Genomic DNA, 20,239 nt, shown 5'->3' with positions numbered 1-20,239 from the left:
GTGTTTAGTGAAGAATCCAGAAGCAATCTGATGACAGCACTATGAAGTTCATCCATCTGTGGCTAAGAAAAGCAGATATATAAAATATATATGCATATGTGCACATATTCTACAGTTTTAGTAGAGATTTAGTATTAAATCGTAGGGCATTTGAACTTTAAAGAATTTCAAAGAGCAACAACCCAGTATGAGGAAACTGAATGACCAAGAGGGAAGTAGCATTACTCATTAGTATACTCATTACTCATTAGTATAAGGTTGAGATGGACCCTGTCCATTTCCGCAGTCTCGAACAAGTTCCCATTCCACCTTTCAGGATATTGCCAAGACAAATGTGTGATTTCCAACATTGTCATGAGGGCTTAAGTATCAACTTTGGATAACCAGAGTAGTAAGGTTTCCTAGAACAGATGTGGCATCGAGAACCACTGGACCAGTACAGCCTCCTTAGCCATAGTGGCTAAGGTGGATCATAATCAACAATGTTTCAACATAATGACAATTATTTTTTTTTTTACCATTATAGTATTATTTTCATTTGTTTATTTACTTCAGTAATTGGTAATTAAGTTCCATTAGGGTAGAGGCCACATCTTCCCTATTCACCATTGAATCCCCTGGACCTGAGCAAATATTTTAAAATAAATAGTTATTAAATTAACAAATGAATGAGTGAGTGAACCAAAAGCAAGTTAGGGAAGTACATATATTTCTATGAGAGAATTTTCATGTAAAATTTAACACAAAAAACATTATATACTATTTAGTCCTGCAAGGCAGGTAATGGATATTCCTGTTGGTGGGGCGAGGGGGGAATACTACATCAAGAGTTAGAAAAGAGGTAAATGATACCTGGTGGCCATTATTGTTTTGCAGAAGACATGGGAGTATGATCTAAGGAAAATTATGCATACAAATTTGTTAGTAACTCCTTTCAGTTGCAATAGTTCTTTTCTGGTTATTTCTTTTAAGCTGTGCTATTGAGGAATTAGCAGCTATGAGCTTGTCTGTATTAGATTACACTAAACCCCTGGGCCCTACCAGGCAACAAAACATGCTTATGAACTGCAAAGAATAGTACCAGTGGTTCAAACAGTGTAATAACAGATCAATTAAATGTCTTGAATCTATGTGCACTCATTTCATTGCTGTTACTTGATTCATTCCTTCTGTGGACTCTCATTCTGAAAAAAATCATCTTCTCAATGTGAGCCCTGGGATTGCTTTTCCGTGAGGTTATTCAAACTCCATATTATTCATTTTCTATCTTTGTGCTATCAACATAGTTCCCCGCATACTATAGGCTTTCCATTAATGGATCTTTTTTTTTTTAATTTTTTTTTTTAATTTTTAATTTTTTTATAAACATATATTTTTATCCCCAGGGGTACAGGTCTGTGAATCACCAGGTTTACACACTTCACAGCACTCACCAAAGTACATACCCTCCCCAATGTCCATAATCCCACCCCCTTCTCCCTAACCCCCTCCCCCCAGCAACCCTCAGTTTGTTTTGTGAGATTAAGAGTCACTTATGGTTTGTCTCCCTCCCAATCCCATCTTGTTTCATTTATTCTTCTCCTACCCACTTAAGCCACCATGTTGCATCACCACTTCCTCATATCAGGGAGATCATATGATAGTTGTCTTTCTCTGCTTGACTTATTTCGCTAAACATGATACGCTCTAGTTCCATCCATGTTGTCGCAAATGGCAAGATTTCATTTCTCTTGATGGCTGCATAGTATTCCATTGTGTATATATACCACATCTTGATCCATTCATCTGTTGATGGACATCTAGGTTCTTTCCATAGTTTGGCTATTGTAGACATTGCTGCTATAAACATTCGGGTGCATGTGCCCCTTTGGATCACTACATTTGTATCTTTAGGGTAAATACCCAATAGTGCAATTGCTGGGTCATAGGGCAGTTCTATTTTCAACATTTTGAGGAAACTCCATGCTGTTTTCCAGAGTGGTTGCACCAGCTTGCATTCCCACCAACAGTGTAGGAGGGTTCCCCTTTCTCCGCATCCTCGCCAGCATCTGTCATTTCCTCACTTGTTGATTTTAGCCATTCTGACTGGTGTGAGGTGATATCTCATTGTGGTTTTGATTTGTATTTCCCTGATGCCGAGTGATATGGAGCACTTTTTCATGTGTCAGTTGGCCATCTGGATGTCTTCTTTGCAGAAATGTCTGTTCATGTCCTCTGCCCATTTCTTGATTGGATTATTTATTCTTTGGGTTTGAGTTTGCTAAGTTCTTTATAGATTCTGGACACTAGTCCTTTATCTGATATGTCGTTTGCAAATATCTTCTCCCATTCTGTCAGTTGTCTTTTGATTTTGTTAACTGTTTCCTTTGCTGTGCAAAAGCTTTTGATCTTGATGAAATCCCAATAGTTCATTTTTTCCTTTGCTTCCCTTGCCTTTTGCGTTGTTCCTAGGAAGATGTTGCTGCGGCAGAGGTCGAAGAGGTTGCTGCCCGTGTTCTCCTCAAGGATTTTGATGGATTCCTTTCGCACATTGAGGTCCTTCATCCATTTTGAGTCTATTTTTGTGTGTGGTGTAAGGAAATGGTCCAATTTCATTTTTCTGCATGTGGCTGTCCAATTTTCCCAGCACCATTTATTGAAGAGACTGTCTTTTTTCCATTGGACATTCTTTCCTGCTTTGTCGAAGATTAGTTGACCATAGATTTGAGGGTCTATTTCTGGGCTCTCTATTCTGTTCCATTGATCTATGTGTCTGTTTTTTGTGCCAGTACCATGCTGTCTTGTGATGACAGCTTTGTAATAGAGCTTGAAATCCGGAATTGTGATGCCACCAACGTTGGCTTTCTTTTTCAATATCCCTTTGGCTATTCGAGGTCTTTTCTGGTTCCATATAAATTTTAGCATTATTTGTTCCATTTCTTTGAAAAAGATGGATGGTACTTTGATAGGAATTGCATTAAATGTGTAGATTGCTTTAGGTAGCATAGACATTTTCACAATATTTATTCTTCCAATCCAGGAGCACGGAACATTTTTCCATTTCTTTGTGTCTTCCTCAATTTCTTTCATGAGTACTTTATAGTTTTCTGAGTATAGATTCTATGTCTCTTTGGTTAGGTTTATTCCTAGGTATCTTATGGTTTTGGATGCAATTGTAAATGGGATTGACTCCTTAATATCTCTTTTTTCTGTCTTGCTGTTGGTGTAGAGAAATGCAACTGATTTCTGTGCATTGATTTTATATCCTGACACTTTACTGAATTCCTGTATAAGTTCTAGCAGTTTTGGAGTGGAGTCTTTTGGGTTTTCCACATAGAGTATCATATCATCTGCGAAGAGTGATAATTTGACTTCTTCTTTGCCGATTTGGATGCCTTTAATTTCCTTTTGTTGTCTGATTGCTGAGGCTAGGACCTCTAGTACAATGTTGAATAGCAGTGGTGATAATGGACATCCCTGCCGTGTTCCTGACCTTAGCGGAAAAGCTTTCAGTTTTTCTCCATTGAGAATGATATTTGCGGTGGGTTTTTCATAGATGGCTTTGATGATATTGAGGTATGTGCCCTCTATCCCTACACTTTGAAGAGTTTTGATCAGGAAGGGATGCTGTACTTTGTCAAATGCTTTTTCAGCATCTATTGAGAGTATCATATGGTTCTTGTTCTTTCTTTTATTGATGTGTTGTATCACATTGACTGATTTGCGGATGTTGAACCAACCTTGCAGCCCTGGAATAAATCCCACCTGGTCGTGGTGAATGATCTTTTTAATGTACTGTTGAATCCTATTGGCTAGTATTTTGTTGAGTATTTTCGCATCTGTGTTCATCAAGGATATTGGTCTATAGCTCTCTTTTTTGATGGGATCCTTGTCTGGTTTTGGGATCAAGGTGATGCTGGCCTCATAAAATGAGTTTGGAAGTTTTCCTTTCATTTCTATTTTTTGGAACAGTTTCAGGAGAATAGGAATTAGTTCTTCTTTAAACGTTTGGTAGAATTCCCCCGGGAAGCCGTCTGGCCCTGGGCTTTTGTTTGTTTGGAGATTTTTAATGACTGTTTCAATCTCCTTACTGGTTATGGGTCTGTTCAGGCTTTCTATTTCTTCCTGGTTCAGTTGTGGTAGTTTATATGTTTCTAGGAATGCATCCATTTCTTCCAGATTGTCAAATTTATTGCCGTAGAGTTGCTCATAGTATGTTCTTATAATAGTTTGTATTTCTTTGATGTTAGTTGTGATCTCTCCTCTTTCATTCATGATTTTATTTATTTGGGTCCTTTCTCTTTTCTTTTTGATAAGTCGGGCCAGGGGTTTATCAATTTTATTAATTCTTTCAAAGAACCAGCTCCTAGTTTCGTTGATTTGTTCTATTGTTTTTTTGGTTTCTATTTCATTGATTTCTGCTCTGATCTTTATGATTTCTCTTCTCCTGCTGGGCTGAGGGTTTCTTTCTTGTTCTTTCTCCAGCTCCTTTAGGTGTAGGGTTAGGTTGTGTACCTGAGACCTTTCTTGTTTCTTGAGAAAGGCTTGTACCGCTATATATTTTCCTCTCAGGACTGCCTTTGTTGTGTCCCACAGATTTTGAACCGTTGTATTTTCATTATCATTTGTTTCCATGATTTTTTTCAATTCTTTAATTTCCCGGTTGACCCATTCATTCTTTAGAAGGATACTATTTAGTCTCCATGTATTTGGGTTCTTTCCAAACTTCCTTTTGTGGTTGAGTTCTAGCTTTAGAGCATTGTGGTCTGAAAATATGCAAGGAATGATCCCAATCTTTTGATACCGGTTGAGTCCTGATTTAGGACCGAGGATGTGATCTATTCTGGAGAATGTTCCATGTGCACTAGAGAAGAATGTGTATTCTGTTGCTTTGGGATGAAATATTCTGAATATATCCATGATGTCTATCTGGTCCAGTGTGTCGTTTAAGGCCTTTATTTCCTTGCTGATCTTTTGCTTGGATGACCTGTCCACTTCAGTGAGGGGAGTGTTAAAGTCCCCTACTATTATTGTATTATTGTTGATGTGTTTCTTTGATTTTCTTATTAATTGGTTTATATAGTTGGCTGCTCCCACGTTGGGGGCATAGATATTTAAAATTGTTAAATCTTCTTGTTGGACAGACCCTTTGAGTACGATATAGTGTCCTTCCTCATCTCTTATTATAGTCTTTGGCTTAAAATCTAATTGATCTGATATAAGGATTGCCACTCCTGCTTTCTTCTGATGTCCATTAGCATGGTAAATTCTTTTCCACCCCCTCACTTTAAATCTGGAGGTGTCTTCGGGCTTAAAATGTGTTTCTTGGAGGCAACATATAGATGGGTTTTGTTTTTTTATCCATTCTGATACCCTGTGTCTTTTGACAGGGGCATTTAGCCCATTCACATTCAGGGTAACTATTGAGAGATATGAATTTAGTGCCATTGTATTGCCTGTAAGGTGACTGTTACTGTATATGGTCTCTGTTCCTTTCTGATCTACCACTTGTAGGCTCTCTCTTTGCTTAGAGGACCCCTTTCAATATTTCCTGTAGAGCTGGTTTGGTATTTGCAAATTCTTTCAGTTGCTGTTTGTCCTGGAAGCTTTTAATCTCTCCTTCTATTTTCAATGATAGCCTAGCTGGATATAGTATTCTTGGCTGCATGTTTTTCTCGTTTAGTGCTCTGAAAATATCATGCCAGCTCTTTCTGGCCTGCCAGGTCTCTGTGGATAAGTCAGCTGCCAATCTAATATTTTTACCATTGTATGTTACAGACCTCTTTTCCCGGGCTGCTTTCAGGATTTTCTCTTTGTCACTGAGACTTGTAAATTTTACTATTAGGTGACGGGGTGTGGGCCTATTCTTATTGATTTTGAGGGGCGTTCTCTGAACCTCCTGAATTTTGATGCTCATTCCCTTTGCCATATTGGGGAAATTCTCCCCAATAATTCTCTCCAGTATACCTTCTGCTCCCCTCTCTCTTTCTTCTTCTTCTGGAATCCCAATTATTCTAATGTTGTTTCGTCTTATGGTGTCACTTATCTCTCGAGTTCTCCCCTCGTGGTCCAGTAGCTGTTTTTCTCTCTTTTGCTCAGCTTCTTTATTCTCTGTCATTTGGTCTTCTATATCACTAATTCTTTCTTCTGCTTCATTTATCCTAGCAGTTAGAGCCTCCATTTTTGATTGCACCTCATTAATAGCTTTTTTGATTTCAACTTGGTTAGATTTTAGTTCTTTTATTTCTCCAGAAAGGGCTTTTATATCTCTTGAGAGGGTTTCTCTAATATCTTCCATGCCTTTTTCGAGCCCGGCTAGAACCTTGAGAATTCTCATTCTGAACTCTAGATCTGACATATTACCGATGTCTGTATTGATTAGGTCCCTAGCCTTCGGTACTGCCTCTTGTTCTTTTTTTTGTGTTGAATTTTTACGTCTTGTCATTTTGTCCAGATAAGAGTAAATGAAGGGGCAAGTAAAATACTAAAAGGGTGGCAACAACCCCAGGAAAATATGCTTTAACCAAATTAGAGGAGATCCAAAATCGTGAGTGGGGAGAAAAGGGATAAAAAGAGGTTCAAAAAGGAAGAAAGAAAAAAAAAAAAAGAAAAAAGAAAAAGAAAAAAAAGAAAAGAAAAGAAAAGAATTTTTTTTAAAAAAGAGAACACCTAAGAAAAATTTAAAAAAGAAAAAATATATATATTAGATAAACTAGTAAAAAATCGTTAAAAAAGAAAAAGGTAACAGTTAAAAAAAAATTTTACCCGAAGGCGAGAAGAAAAAAAAATGAAAAATAAAAATTAAATTAACTGCAAGACTAAAAAAAATCACAGGAAAAAAGCCATGAGTTCCGTGCTTGGCTTTCTCCTCCTCTGGAATTCTGCTGCTCTCCTTGGTATTGAAACCGCTCTCCTTGGTAGGTGAACTTGGTCTCGGCTGGATTTCTTGTTGATCTTCTGGGGGAGGGGCCTGTTGTAGTGATTCTCAAGTGTCTTTGCCCCAGGCGGAATTACACCGCCCTTACCCGGGGCCGTGGTGAGTAATCCGCTCGGGTTTGCTTTCAGGAGCTTTCGTTCCCTGAGCGCTTTCCGTAGAGTTCCGGAGGACAGGAATACAAATGGCGGCCTCCTGGTCTCGGGCCGGAGGAGCCGAGAGCCCAGGGCCCCACTCCTCAGTGCGCCCTCAGAGAACAGCGCCCAGTTACTCCCGTCTGCCTGACCTCCCGCCGCGCTCCGAGCTCACCGAGCCTGTGACCGGTTCAAGGTCACCCCGAGCTGCGAGCTTACTGTCGGCTCTGTCTCTGCAGCCGGCTTTCCCGTTCTAATACTTGCAAGCTCTGCGACACTCAGACACCCCCGATCCTTCTGTGACCCTGCGGGACCTGAGGCCACGCTGACCCCACGTGGGCTTTGCCCCGGTTTAGCCTCTGGAGCGATGTCCCTCAGCGGAACAGACTTTTAAAAGTCCTGATTTTGTGCGCGGTTGCTCCGCCGCTTGCCGGGAGCCGGCCCCTCCCCCCGGGGTCTATCTTCCCGTCGCTTTGGATTCACTTCTCCGCCGGTCCTACCTTTCAGAAAGTGGTTGATTTTCTGTTTCCAGAATTGCTGTTCTTCTTCTCTTCGATCTGCCGATGTATTTTCAGGTGTTTGCAATCTTTAGATAAGCTATCTAGCTGATCTCCGGCTAGCTGAAGCAGTCTCAGCTTGCTACTTCTCCGCCATCTTGACTCCTCCCCCTCATTTTTCATTTTAATTAAAATAGTCCTAATGTTTGATATTAAAAAAAAACTTTTTTTTTCTTTTTGAAATTTAGATGTCTAAGTTTTCACTGATGTAGTTCCAAGGAATTTCTAACTTGGCAAAACCTGGGTTGAAATTCAGTGTCCAAATAATCTTGAAAAGAATGGTTCTTCCTTTTACATTTTTATTTTCTTTTTAGGAAAATAACAGGTTTATCTTCCAATCTTTCTATTAAGTTTTACATGTTTTTGCTATTATGCTTTATATTTCTAAGAGCTAAGTTTTGATCTCACAAAATTTCTTTTATAGCAGCTGCTCCTATTTTATTTTAAGGGTGATAGTTTCATTCATCTCTCTGAGAATAAGAATAATTTTTATTTTTTCTCTTTTTTTTTTTCAAGTTCTCTCCCTCCTACAAAATGGATATTTCCTCTTAGTTTTGTGAATGTTTCTTTCCTTCCTTCCTTTTCCCCTTCCTCCCTCCCTTCCATCCTTCTTTCCTTCTTATCTTTATCTTTGAAGTTATTTCTTAGATAAATCCTTGACTGTTTGCTCAGAGTTAAGAATGAGGGACTAAAAAGCTATTTGGAAACTATGAGCTCAGTTTCAACACACCAAATGTGAACTTCATTTTTGGCTAATCTGACTGGACCATTTCACTGGGGGCTGATAATGTAAATATCTTTTTTTTCACAGTGACTAGATTTTGAAAAGGAAATTTCTAATCCCATATCTTGAATAATAAACCAGTCTGCTAACATTCTAGATAGACATGACTGAGAGAGGAGTGCTGGGAATCTCAGAATTCATCATACAAATATTCACTTTTATCATCCTTTTATGAATATGATATGCCATGCTACAATGGGCCCAGTGTCATTCAATACATATACTCTGTTAAACTTTCCAACAGTCTGCCATCACTATGGAGGAGGTTTGGAGGTCTAAAGACTTCTTATATGGACTCCTTTCCTGTTTCAGCCCCACATTCTGTCTCTGATCTTCCATGATACCTTTTGCCACTGACTCATACCTTTGAGTGACTTTGACTAACGTAGTGCTTTCTGGGGTTCCTGAGTGGTTTGATCCGTTGTGTCCAACTCTTGATTTCATCTCAGGTTATGATCTCAAGGTTGTGAGATTGAGCCCTGTGTTAGACTCCACACTGAGCATGGAACCTGCTTAAGATTTTGTTTCTCCCTCTGCCTCTGTCCCTCTCCACTCCCATTGGCACACTCCCTCTGAAACAAACAAACAAATAAATAAAACAAAACATGGTGCTTTCCTTGTTGACAGATTTCTTCCTTCTCATAAGTCAGTTATTCTTTGCATATCTGCCTTCAGTTACCTAAGTTATGTTTTAATTTTCTCCATTCTTCATTCTTTGTAGATTTGTCTTGATTTATTTCCCATTCATTGGGTTCTCTGTGTATTTCATGTATTTAACCTTTCATCTTTAAATTAATGTCTAATCTCTTTTTTAGGTGCTTACATTGTTATTAGTGCTCGTGAAATCAATAGGGAAGAATTTCACTTTGGCCTTTTCTGTCACTTAAAAGAAGTGCCTGGTAGAACAAATATATGAAATCAATCCAACCCTGACAAAAACAAGCCAAACAATTCTCAAGATTTAATATTCTTCTCTAGTGGTTAGACAGGAGACTTATTACTTCTTTATCATCTTCACTCATCCCTCATTCAAGAAAAATAGGATGGTTTTCCCAGTAGAAAGACCCAGCTTTATTTAGTTAAGGGTAATTTGGCGAATACCCTTCTCTATTAGATGGCATTAGTTAGACATACACATATTTAAAATCAATTACCCTTTTCACTGTCACAAATTAGTAGCATTTCAAAGCCACCAAATCAGAAGTAGAAGAGGAAATATATATTATGTTATATATCAAGAATGGACCTTTCTGAACTAGGCTTGTTAAGAGTAGGACAGTGAGGGACGCCTGGGTGGCTCAGTTGGTTGGACGACTGCCTTCAGCTCAGGTCATGATCCTGGAGTCCCGGGATTGAGTCCCACATCGGGCTCCCAGCTCCACGGGAAGTCTGCTTCTCTCTCTGACTTTCTCCTCGCTCATGCTCTCTCTCACTGTCTCTCTCTCAAATAAATAAATAAAATCTTAAAAAAAATAAAAATAAAAAAAATAAAGTAAGAGTAGCACAGTGAAGCAACCTCATGAAGCTGAAGGAATCCAATGTAAAAGTGAGGGGTAAGGATTTGAGGTGAATATTGACTAGGGAAAAGGCAAAGAACATTCTAATCAGAACCATATGCCACATAAGATGAATAATTTTCAGAAGCAGGTCTATTTGCCTGTGGATTTACGTGATCAGTTTATTCATAAGTGGAAGAATACTTTTCACAACTGAAAGAGCACACATCCTAGTAGGGACCAGTTGAAGACAGTACCGTATTAGTGTCCCCTCCAAAATTTGTATCCTTCCCAGAACCTCAGAATGTGACCTCATTTGGAAACAAGGTCTTTGAAGTTAAGTTGATGTCATACTGGAGCAGGATAGGGCTTTAACCCCATGTGACTTGTCTGCTCTAACAAAAGAAGAATGGAGACAGAGACACAAGGGGAGAATGCCATGTGATAACAGAGGCAGAAATAGGAGGAAAGGCAAGGATTGTCAGTAATACCAGAAGTTAAGAGAAAGGCATGGAACAGATTCTTTCCAATAGCCATGATTTGAACTTCTAGCCTCTAGGAAATACATTTTGGTTATTTTTAAGCCACTCTGCTACTGTACTGGAAAACCAACTCTATATTTACACCTTTTATGGACATGTTGGATGAAGGAACTCACAATTTTGCAGACAAGGTTTATGAAATTTAACCAATATTCAGATGTACCCTAAAATGTTGAATCTCAAGATTGAGGGTAGAGTCTCCACAGATAGTTTCCCTACCATTTTCTTCATACATAAATAAATTAATGTGTTTAGCTGAAATCATAATATTAAATGTTTCAATATTAAATGTCAGACAAAATGGCTTAATAACTAAAGTTACCAATTATAAAACATGTACATAAACTCAAAAGGATGTAATATATATTTATACATGTCATTTAAAAATGTATTCATTAAAATAATCCCATATATTATAGCAAGCAAAAATAATAAATACTAAGTAATGAAATGAATAAGAAAAGGAATGAAATGAGTGAGAAAAAAATAGAACATCTCCAAAGGGTCATAAATATATTAGAGTATGAACCATATCACCTTCACAATGTAGTCACTCAGTTACATTGTGTCAGTTCTCCCTAAATTTATCTGTGAATAAAATTCAATATCAATAAAACTACATTGTTCTAAACTATATAAATCAATCTAAATAAAAAAAGGGAAATCCCCAAAATTATTAAACCACATATAACAAAAGAAAGGGTATATATTTTTAAATCTATAAAGATGTTTTAAACTTACGACGGAAAGAACAGGTCAATACAAGTGGGCTAAGAACACAGAAATGAAATTAACAAAATGTTTAGAACTATCTGAACAAGAGAAGATGAACTTTTCATTTTGAAAGACCTCTTAAAGGTTTAAAGGGTTGAGATCATTATATTTCCAAAGTTTGAAGGACTGTATTAATAATTAGTAACCTGGGGGTTCCTGCGTGGCTCAGTTGACCTTCCACTTAGGTCATAATCCTGGGGTTCTGGGATAGATTCCTGCATTGAGCTCCCTGCTCAGCAAAGAGAGCCTGTTTCTCCCTCTCCCTCTGCCCCTGCCCCCAACTCATGCTCTCTCTCTCTCAAGTAAATAAATAAAATCTTAAAAAAAAAAAAAAAAAGCAATACTAACTGAAAATTAACATGTGCCAGATTAGTTCTGGAATCAGTAATGTCTCTTTGTACTTCTTGGTTTTCTATGTGAACAAGTTATTTGCAAAAGAATTTTAATACCTCTTGCAAGGGAAAAGAAGATGAATCTATATAATTGTGTGGTACTTGGAGAGTTTGGCCAAATGATTCCACTTCAAATTCTTTCAAGGACAGTTTAGAGAAAGTGGGTATAACTTTAACTAGATAAATGATCAAAAGCCATGGCTCTCATATACTTACCACCACCACCACCAAAAAACAATCCCCCCCCCCAAAAAAAAAAAACAAAAAGAAGTTGTTTAACCCTTTTCATAAGCATCAAAGGGAGAAATGAAGCTATACCAAGACAATTATTGTCTGGCATTCTGGAAGGGGACTCACTTCCTATTTTTCATTAGTCTTGGGGAGATTATATACACTGTCACATAGATTTTAAGAGCAACACAGTGATTTAGATAAAAAGTATTATGATCCGAAGTCAGGGGAGGTATCTGGACAACATTTTTCATATTTTAAAGTTCTATTTAAGTTCTATGAGGACTAATTTTGGTCAATGTTTTTCCTTAACCCTATTTTCTGACATACATTTAATGCTCAAAAAATATTTGTTGGGGCATCTGGCTGGCTCAGTCAGTAGAGTGTATGATTCTAGGTCTCAGGGCTTTGAGTTCAAGCCCCATATAGGATGTAAAGATTACTTAAAATATTTTTAAAAATTTTGTTAAGTGGATGAATTAGTTTATGTTCAATTAAATCTTTACTCATTCAACATTTTGATATGCAAAATGTTCTTCCCCTGTAGTCTCCATTTGAATTGTTGACAAATATTATACAATTTAAACAGTACCATTATAGTTTATTCCTTGTAACTAAAATCACTGAGGAACCTGTATTTGGGTTTCAATTTTACAAAATGAAGTCAGGGTGGGTTATAAAAGAAGGGGGAGACAAGTGTAGAGAGGAAATTAAGAATAATATGAGAAAAAACAGATGAAACTTACTAGGTGAACTTTATCACTTGTTCCGAAATGAGCATAATTTCAACATAAATTACATTCAAGTAAGACAAGAACATAGCCTGAATTCCTGTTTTCATGACCCCTCTAAACATTTAAATTTCGTGTATTTTTTACTCAATTGTCTACTCATTCTTTGTTTCATTTGAATGAAAATATAGTGGAAGTATCATTTGCCAAACCTATTACAGGATATTTAGCTAAAGGACTTATAAAGCAAAATACATAAGGCTATTCTTTTTTTTTTTTTTTGTAATTTTATTTTTTTCAATATTCCAAGATTCATTGCTTATGCACCACACCTGGTGCTCCATGCAATACCTGCCCTCTTTAATACCCACCACCAGGCTCACTCGACCCCCCACCCTCCCTTCCCTCCAAAGCCCTCAGTTTGTTTCTGAGAGTCCACAGTCTCTCATGGTTCATCTCCCTCTCCAATTTCCCCCAACTAATTTCTCCTTTCCAACTCCCAATGTCTTCCATTTTATTCCTTATGCTCTATAAGTAAGTGAAACCATATGATAATTGACTCTCTCTGCTTGACTTATTTCATTCAACATAATCTCCTCCAGTCCCATCCATGTTGATACAAAAGTTGGATATTCATCCTTTCTGATGGAGGTATAATATTCCATTGTATATAAAGACCATATCTTCTTTATCCATTCATCTGTTGAAGGGCATCTTGGCTCTTTCCACAGTTTGGCAACTGTGGTCATTGCTGCTATGAACACTGGGGTACAAATGGTCCTTCTTTTCACTACAATCATCAGAAATTATTATCAACAGTTATATGCTAATGAGTTAAGCAACTTAGATTACATGGATGCATTCCTAGAAACCTATAAATTTCCAAAACTCAAGAAGAAATTGACAACCTGAATAGACCAATATTTAGTAACGATATTGAGACAGTGATCAAAAACCTTTCAAAAAACAAGAGCCCAAGACCTGACAGATTCCCGGAGAATTCTACCAAACATTCAAAGAAGAAATAATACTTATTTGCCTGAAGCTGTTTCAAAAGATAGAAGGAAAACTTCCAGACTCTATGAAGCTAGCATTACCCTGATCCTTAAACCAGGCAAAGACCTCATCAAAAAGGAGAAATTCAGACGAATATCCCTGATTATTATGGATGCCAATGTTCTCAACAAGATACTAGCTACTAGGATCCAACAGTACATTAATAAGATTATCTACCACAACCAGGTAGGATTTATCCCTAGGATGCAAAGGTGGTTCAACATTCACAAATCAATCAATGTGATAGAACAAATCAGTAAGAGAAGTGAGAAGAATCATATGGTCCTCTCAACTGATGCAGAAAAAGCATTTGACAAGATACAGCATCCATTCTTTATTAAAATGAGAATATAGAAAGAGAATATAGGGATAGAAGGAACATTCCTCAACTTCATAAAATCTATTTATGAAAAACCCACAGCGAATATCATCCTCAATGAGGGAAAGCTGACAGCCTTCCCTTTGAAATCAGGAACACAACAAGGATGTCCATTCTTGCTACTGTTGTTCAACATAGTACTGAAAGGATACTTTATATGGAAAAATCAAAAGACTCCACCCCCAAACTACTAGAACTCATATAGCAATTCAGTAATGTGGCAGGATACAAAATCAATGTAAAGAAATCAGTTGCTTTCTTATACATTAGGAATGAGAATATAGAAAGGGAAATGAAAGAATCAATTCCATTTACTATAGCACCAAGAACCATAAGATACCTGGGAATAAACCTATAGTTGAGGAAATACAGAACACTCATGAAAGAAATTGAAGACACACAAAAAGATGGAAGACCATTCCATGCTCATGGACCAGAAGAATAAACACTGTTAAAATGTCTATACTCCCTAGAGCCATCTATACTTTCAATGCCATCCTGATCAAAATTCCACTAGTATTTTTCAAAGAGCTGGAAGAAACAATCCTGAAATTTGTATGGAAGCATAAGAAACCCCGAATTGCTAAGGAAATGTTGAAAAAGAAAAACAAAACTGGGGACATCACATTGCCTGATTTCAAGCTTTACTACAAAGCTATGATCGCCAAGACAGTATAGTACTGGCACAAAAACAGACACATAGACCAGTGGAACAGAGTAGAGAACCCAGATACAGAAGGGCATTCTTGCCTCCTTTTCTGCTATTTGAAATATTGTTTTAAAGCCTTTTCCAGTTTTGATATAAGAGGCATTTGAGGTGTTTTGAAAATGTGTTTTCAGATTTGGAAAGAAAAATGTGTTTTTCTTTGTGGTTTATGATGCTTAATTTATATCCAGTTGCTAAGAAAGCTGTGTATGTGTGTGTGTGTGTGTGTGTGTGTACACACATCCATGTGTACTCTTGAATGTTCATTCTCTTGTTCTCAGAGCTGACATTCCTAAAAATTGATAATGGTTTTGGGTGATGGAGTGATAAAATAGACTCATTGTAAAGATTTTTTAAAAAAAGGATTTCTCATTTTCTGGTCATTTTTTAAAACAAAACAAAACAAAATGATTGGTTGGAAGATGACCTCTATTTTAAGGGCAAACCACTGGGCGCCTGGGTGGCTCAGTCATTAAGTGGCTGCCTTTGGCTCATGTCGTGAATCCAGGAACCTGGGGTCAAGGCCCACTTCCAGCTCCCTGCTCAGCGGGAAGCCTGCTTCTCCTCTCCCACTCCTCCTGCTTATTTTCCCTGTCTCTGTGTGTCTCTCTCTGTCAAATAAATAAAATATTTAAAAATAATTAAGATCAAACCATAAACATTACAGAGATTTTATTACTAAGCTCATATTAAAATCATTTTGTTTTGCTCGTGTTTGAATACAAGAGCAGCCATCAGGGCTGAAAAGGTAAATGTATGGAGCATTTTAACTATTTCTTGTATTTCTCCAGGAAGGTATGTGTAGATAAATTTAGAGACAGTCTATAAGGGGTTATGATGTTTTGTGAAGTCTCCTGGGATGCATTATCTCTTAATGACAACTATAGTAGGAGAGAAAAAAAGACAAACTTGGAAGATTATGGATTATTAGTTTTCTATTGCTGCTGTAAAAAAATTAACACAAATTTAGAGGCTTAATCCAATACAAATTTATTGTTTTGTGATTCTGGGGTAACAAAATAAGAAATCAGTTTCATTTGGCTAAAACCAAGGTGTTGTCAGGGCTACATTCCTTCTAAAGGCTGCATGGAAGAATTCATTTCCTGGCTTTTTCCAGCATCTAGAATTTGTCCTCCCTCCTTGGCTCCCAGCCCCACATCATTTGTCTTCTGCTTTCATCATCATATCTGCCTCCTTTTTATAAAACTCTTATGGTTATATCAGGCCAATCTAGATATTCAAGATGATATTACCATCTCAATATCCTTAACTTACTACATCTGCAAAGTCCCTTTGGCCGTATGACTCAATGTATTCACAGATTCTGTGATTTTGGCATGTATATCATTTAGAGCCATCATTTTACCAAACACAATAGTTTATACATGACTATTAAACATGACTCGATTGTGTGAATCACTGAAGATAACATAAAGTTTATATCGTATTAGAATATACTAGTAGTGTATTGTAGAATAAATGTTTCTTTTTTTATGGCTTTTGCCTAAATCTTTTCCAAGTTGGGATTCAAGATTAAGTAGGAAGCAAAATATTTATGGCACACCGTAGGTGCTCAGTTTTAAAAATCAGCTAATAGGGCATGGCATCTTTCTCTCATAGAAAACATCAAAATATGTTTGAGAAATATGTTCTTGAAAGCAAAGGATGAGGTAGCAGGTGGCTATCAGGGATCTATGGATCCTAGAGGAGACGGTGAGGAGATCGCCTTACTTCACTACCCAATATCCATTAAATCAGCAGCATATCTAGTGGGGGAAGACAAATTTTCTCAATTGTAAAGAATATTTTGTTGCTATGACACCTGAAGTTACTGAGGATGAGACATCAAACTAACCCCAGAAAGCTAAGTCTTGAAGAAAGTATGTTTTTTTCCTACCTTGTTTCCTTTTGCTTTAATATGAGATTACATAAACTTAAATTCACTTCAGAGTCTCAAACACAGTGAAAGCTGTCAGAGACTCCCATTAAAGAACCACAATTTACATTTCAAAATAAAAGGGTTTAAAAGTACAATCTGGGCATGTGCATTTGTGCATGGATATAGCTTCAGTATTAAAATTTGCCATGAACAATTCTTTCTGACTTCACAAAGAACACTATGATATCCCTCTGATCCATCTAATGAGACAAAAAATGTAGTTTAAAAGATAAAGAACCAAAAATGAGCATTAGCTACAGATCTTAGAAAGTTAGAAACAGAATATTCTACCTAGGATGAACAGTGGTTTATCAGTCAGAATATTTTGTAGATAACCTTTTACAGAAATGTTAATTTGGAGGTTATAGTGATTTACCAAAGACAGAAAAAAGAAAGAAATTTGTTAAGTAAGATACTATGAAAGGAAATATAGCTTAATGATTGGTTTAATGGCTTAGAATATGTATAATTATGTAAGTTTTTTAAAATAGAAATTACATTTTTTCAACCTGGTTTAGATATGGAGCCAGCCTTAGATAACTAGTTGAAATGTTGTGGTACCAATAATAAGAAAACAAGTCTACAGATATTAATTGATCTCCTATAATATATGTATGAATGTACAAAGAACTAGAGAATGTTTCTATAATGTTTAAGGTAGTTTAAAATCTAATTTGTTGCCCACCTGGTTGGCTGAGTCAGTTAAGCCTCTACCTTCAGCTCAGATCATGATCCCAGGATCCTGAGATTGAGCCCTGAGTCGATTCCTGCTCAGTGTGGAGCCTGCTTCTCCCTCTTCCCACCCTCGCCCATTCTCTCTCCCTTTCTAATAAATAAATACAAACCTTAAAAAGCAATCCAATATTATGACATTATTTTAAATAGATTTAAATTTAAGACCAAAAATATGTGTGAATTTGGAAAGATAAGAGTTGGTAAGGAAATTTGGAAGACAACACACTTCCGGTTGGGTACTGAAATGGAATCAATGATAAATTTTAAACTTTAAGTAGTTTCTGATGGACAGAAATTTGTTTTTCATTATATACTAAAATATGTGAATAAGTTATTTAGATCTAGCTGAATTTATGGTCATATTCCATTACTTCTTTTTCTTGCAAGGTGTTTAAAGCATCTTTTAAGATGTTTAAGTACTATAATCAGTAAATATTTTTAAATTGACCCTTTTTTTAAGATCAACTTATTTAGCTACTTTTGAACTTTATGGGCTTCCCAGAGGAGAGGAAGAGCAGAGGTGAGTTGGTTAACTATTGTGGGAAATAAACTATAAAATATTAGTAATTTATAAAAATCAGCATTTGCTTAGTACCCTCACATGTCAGTTGGGTGCATATTACGCCTAGGTCATTTAATCTAGGCAGGGCTTGGCTAAGGTGGCACTACTTCATACTTCTCTCTTCCTTCTGGGACCCTGAACTAGGCTGGGTACATTGGATATTTGTTATAGAGGCAGAAGTAAGCCATCCCAACTAACAACTACATTTTAAGCTTCTGTTTGCATCTTTTAAAATATTACCTACCAAAGCAAGTCAATTGCTGGATTTTATGATAATTCATATCATTTTGAAGAATTGCCAACATGTTTTCCGAAGCAGTTGTGACCATTTATAGTTTCACCTATATACGAGGTCTCCAATATTTACACCTCCTTCTCAACACTATTATCTGTCTTTTTTATTATAACCATTCTGGGAATTCACCAACCAAACCATTTGCTCTTGGTATTTCCTTTATAGAAGATTCTTTTATTACTAATTCAAACTTTTAAGTTGTTACATATCTATTCAGATGTTCTACTTCTTGAGTTAATTTCAGTACTTTGTGTCTCTCTGTCCATTTCATCTAGGTTATTTAACATGTTTGCATACATTTGTTAATGTAGTCCATTAAAATCCATACATTTCTTATTAATCTATGCTTTTAGTAACTTAAGTCTGGTCTCTTTTTTTTTTCCTGATGACTCTAGCTAAAGGTTTAGTCATTTAAAATAAAAAATCTTTTCAGAGAGCTAACAATTGGTTTTGTTGACTTTTCTCTACTGGCTTTCTGTTTTCCATGTCATTTATTTCCAATCAAATCTTTACTATATCCTTCCTTTTGCTTACCTTGATTTAGCTTTCTCTTTCTTTAGTGTCGAAAAGTGGTAGTTTAGGTTATTGATTCAAGATTTTCTCTTAGTTTATAATATAACATTATATTAATCCAAGTATTGGAAGATATATTTGTGGTGTTCTTGAAGTAGGAGTGTTCACCTACTCAGTGTTTGCCAATATGTTGACCACACAACATATTTGGAAAATATCAGGGCACTTAAAAAGAAGATGACGGGAATCACAATGCATCCAATAAATATGCCTGGTTTGGCTTAAATGATGAATCAAAATTAAAGAGTTCTAGAAATCAAGAATGGAAGAAATGCTATGTGGAAAATCAGGCTTGATTTATTAGTGTTTGCTTTAATGAGCTAAAATTATTTTAGTTATGATGAGAGTATTTCAGTTGATGTGAAGGTAAATACTTTGAATCAAGTGATTTGACAGAAAAACATCTGTCTATCAAAACACTATTTCACCGTGTTTTCTCAAAATTGGCTTTTTATTATATTTTACTTTTTGCTAGTTCTGTATTTAATTCATAGACTTCACAATAAACATTTCCAGAAACAAATATAATTTCACCCATTTCTACAAACACTATAAAGAGCATAGATATCTGGATAAAGTCAATTTAATGTTCCTAAGGACTGAGAATTCAGTCACCAAGTCAACGTATTTTTGTTGCAGGCAAATGGTAAAATATGAAAACGTTTCTTCCTTCATCAAAACAACATAGGTTCTTTCCCAAATGGTAAGTCTCAAATGTTAACATTTTTCAGTGGGAGGGTTTCTAAATTGAAAGGGGAAATTAAGGTTAAATAGAATTGGGTCTCCTTCCAATCCAGATTGTATATTGCTCCTCTACTTGGTTTAAATTTGATGTCCCTTTTCAGGCAAATATGAAATTGCGAAGACCTTATGAAACTGTTGTCATCTCTCTCATGGGAAGTCAGCAGCAGGCAGTACTAGAGCAATAGGGAAACAAACTTTTACTTCCCTACTTGATGCATTTCCTTCAATCAAGTCTATCCCAGGAGAAGAAGGAACAATGTTTTTTGTCAAGCCAAACAGCAGGCTGAGAGAAACATCACTTTTAACTTAGGGATAGAGAAGGAGAAAAAAATAGGCCCAGAAAAAATAAGTTTACTGTATATTCAGAATCAAACTGTAAGTCACATCCTACCATATTCCCATGTGTTGAAATGGCATGTTATTTCTGGACCACAGAAAGTAATTGGATTACTGTAGCATAGTATTGTACATATCCACTCTATGTTTTCTCTTCTCTCATTGATAATTCAACTCCATTTTAAGAAATACACTATCATGGAAATTAAAAAAAATAATTCCTCAATTATTGCACTGTTATAATCAATTTTGAATTTCATCATGAATGCAGAGAAAATAAAAGTTATATTTTAATGGGTAAGCTAAATATTATTTTGATAGCTATTTTCTTTTTTATGTTTACAGTTTACTAATTGCTTT

General features: G+C 36.4%; 1 long non-coding RNA gene across 1 annotated transcript; it reads left to right on the top strand.

Annotated features, from left to right (window-relative positions):
- The first annotated feature begins 7,212 nt into the window (after positions 1-7,212).
- On the top strand, positions 7,213-19,878 carry LOC106007277. The gene is made up of 4 exons (XR_006607897.1): positions 7,213-7,243; positions 17,830-17,889; positions 19,439-19,502; positions 19,645-19,878. It is a non-coding gene; the product is annotated as an uncharacterized LOC106007277 (long non-coding RNA).
- The last annotated feature ends 361 nt before the right edge of the window (positions 19,879-20,239 follow it).

The sequence above is a fragment of the Mustela putorius genome, unplaced genomic scaffold (assembly GCF_011764305.1).
Source record: "Mustela putorius furo isolate JIRA1106 unplaced genomic scaffold, ASM1176430v1.1 tig00000759_pilon_pilon_pilon, whole genome shotgun sequence".
In the NCBI taxonomy this organism is placed as follows: Eukaryota; Metazoa; Chordata; class Mammalia; order Carnivora; family Mustelidae; genus Mustela; species Mustela putorius.
The sequence above is the reverse complement of the archived record's forward strand: the minus strand, read 5'-3'. Positions and strand labels throughout refer to the sequence as shown.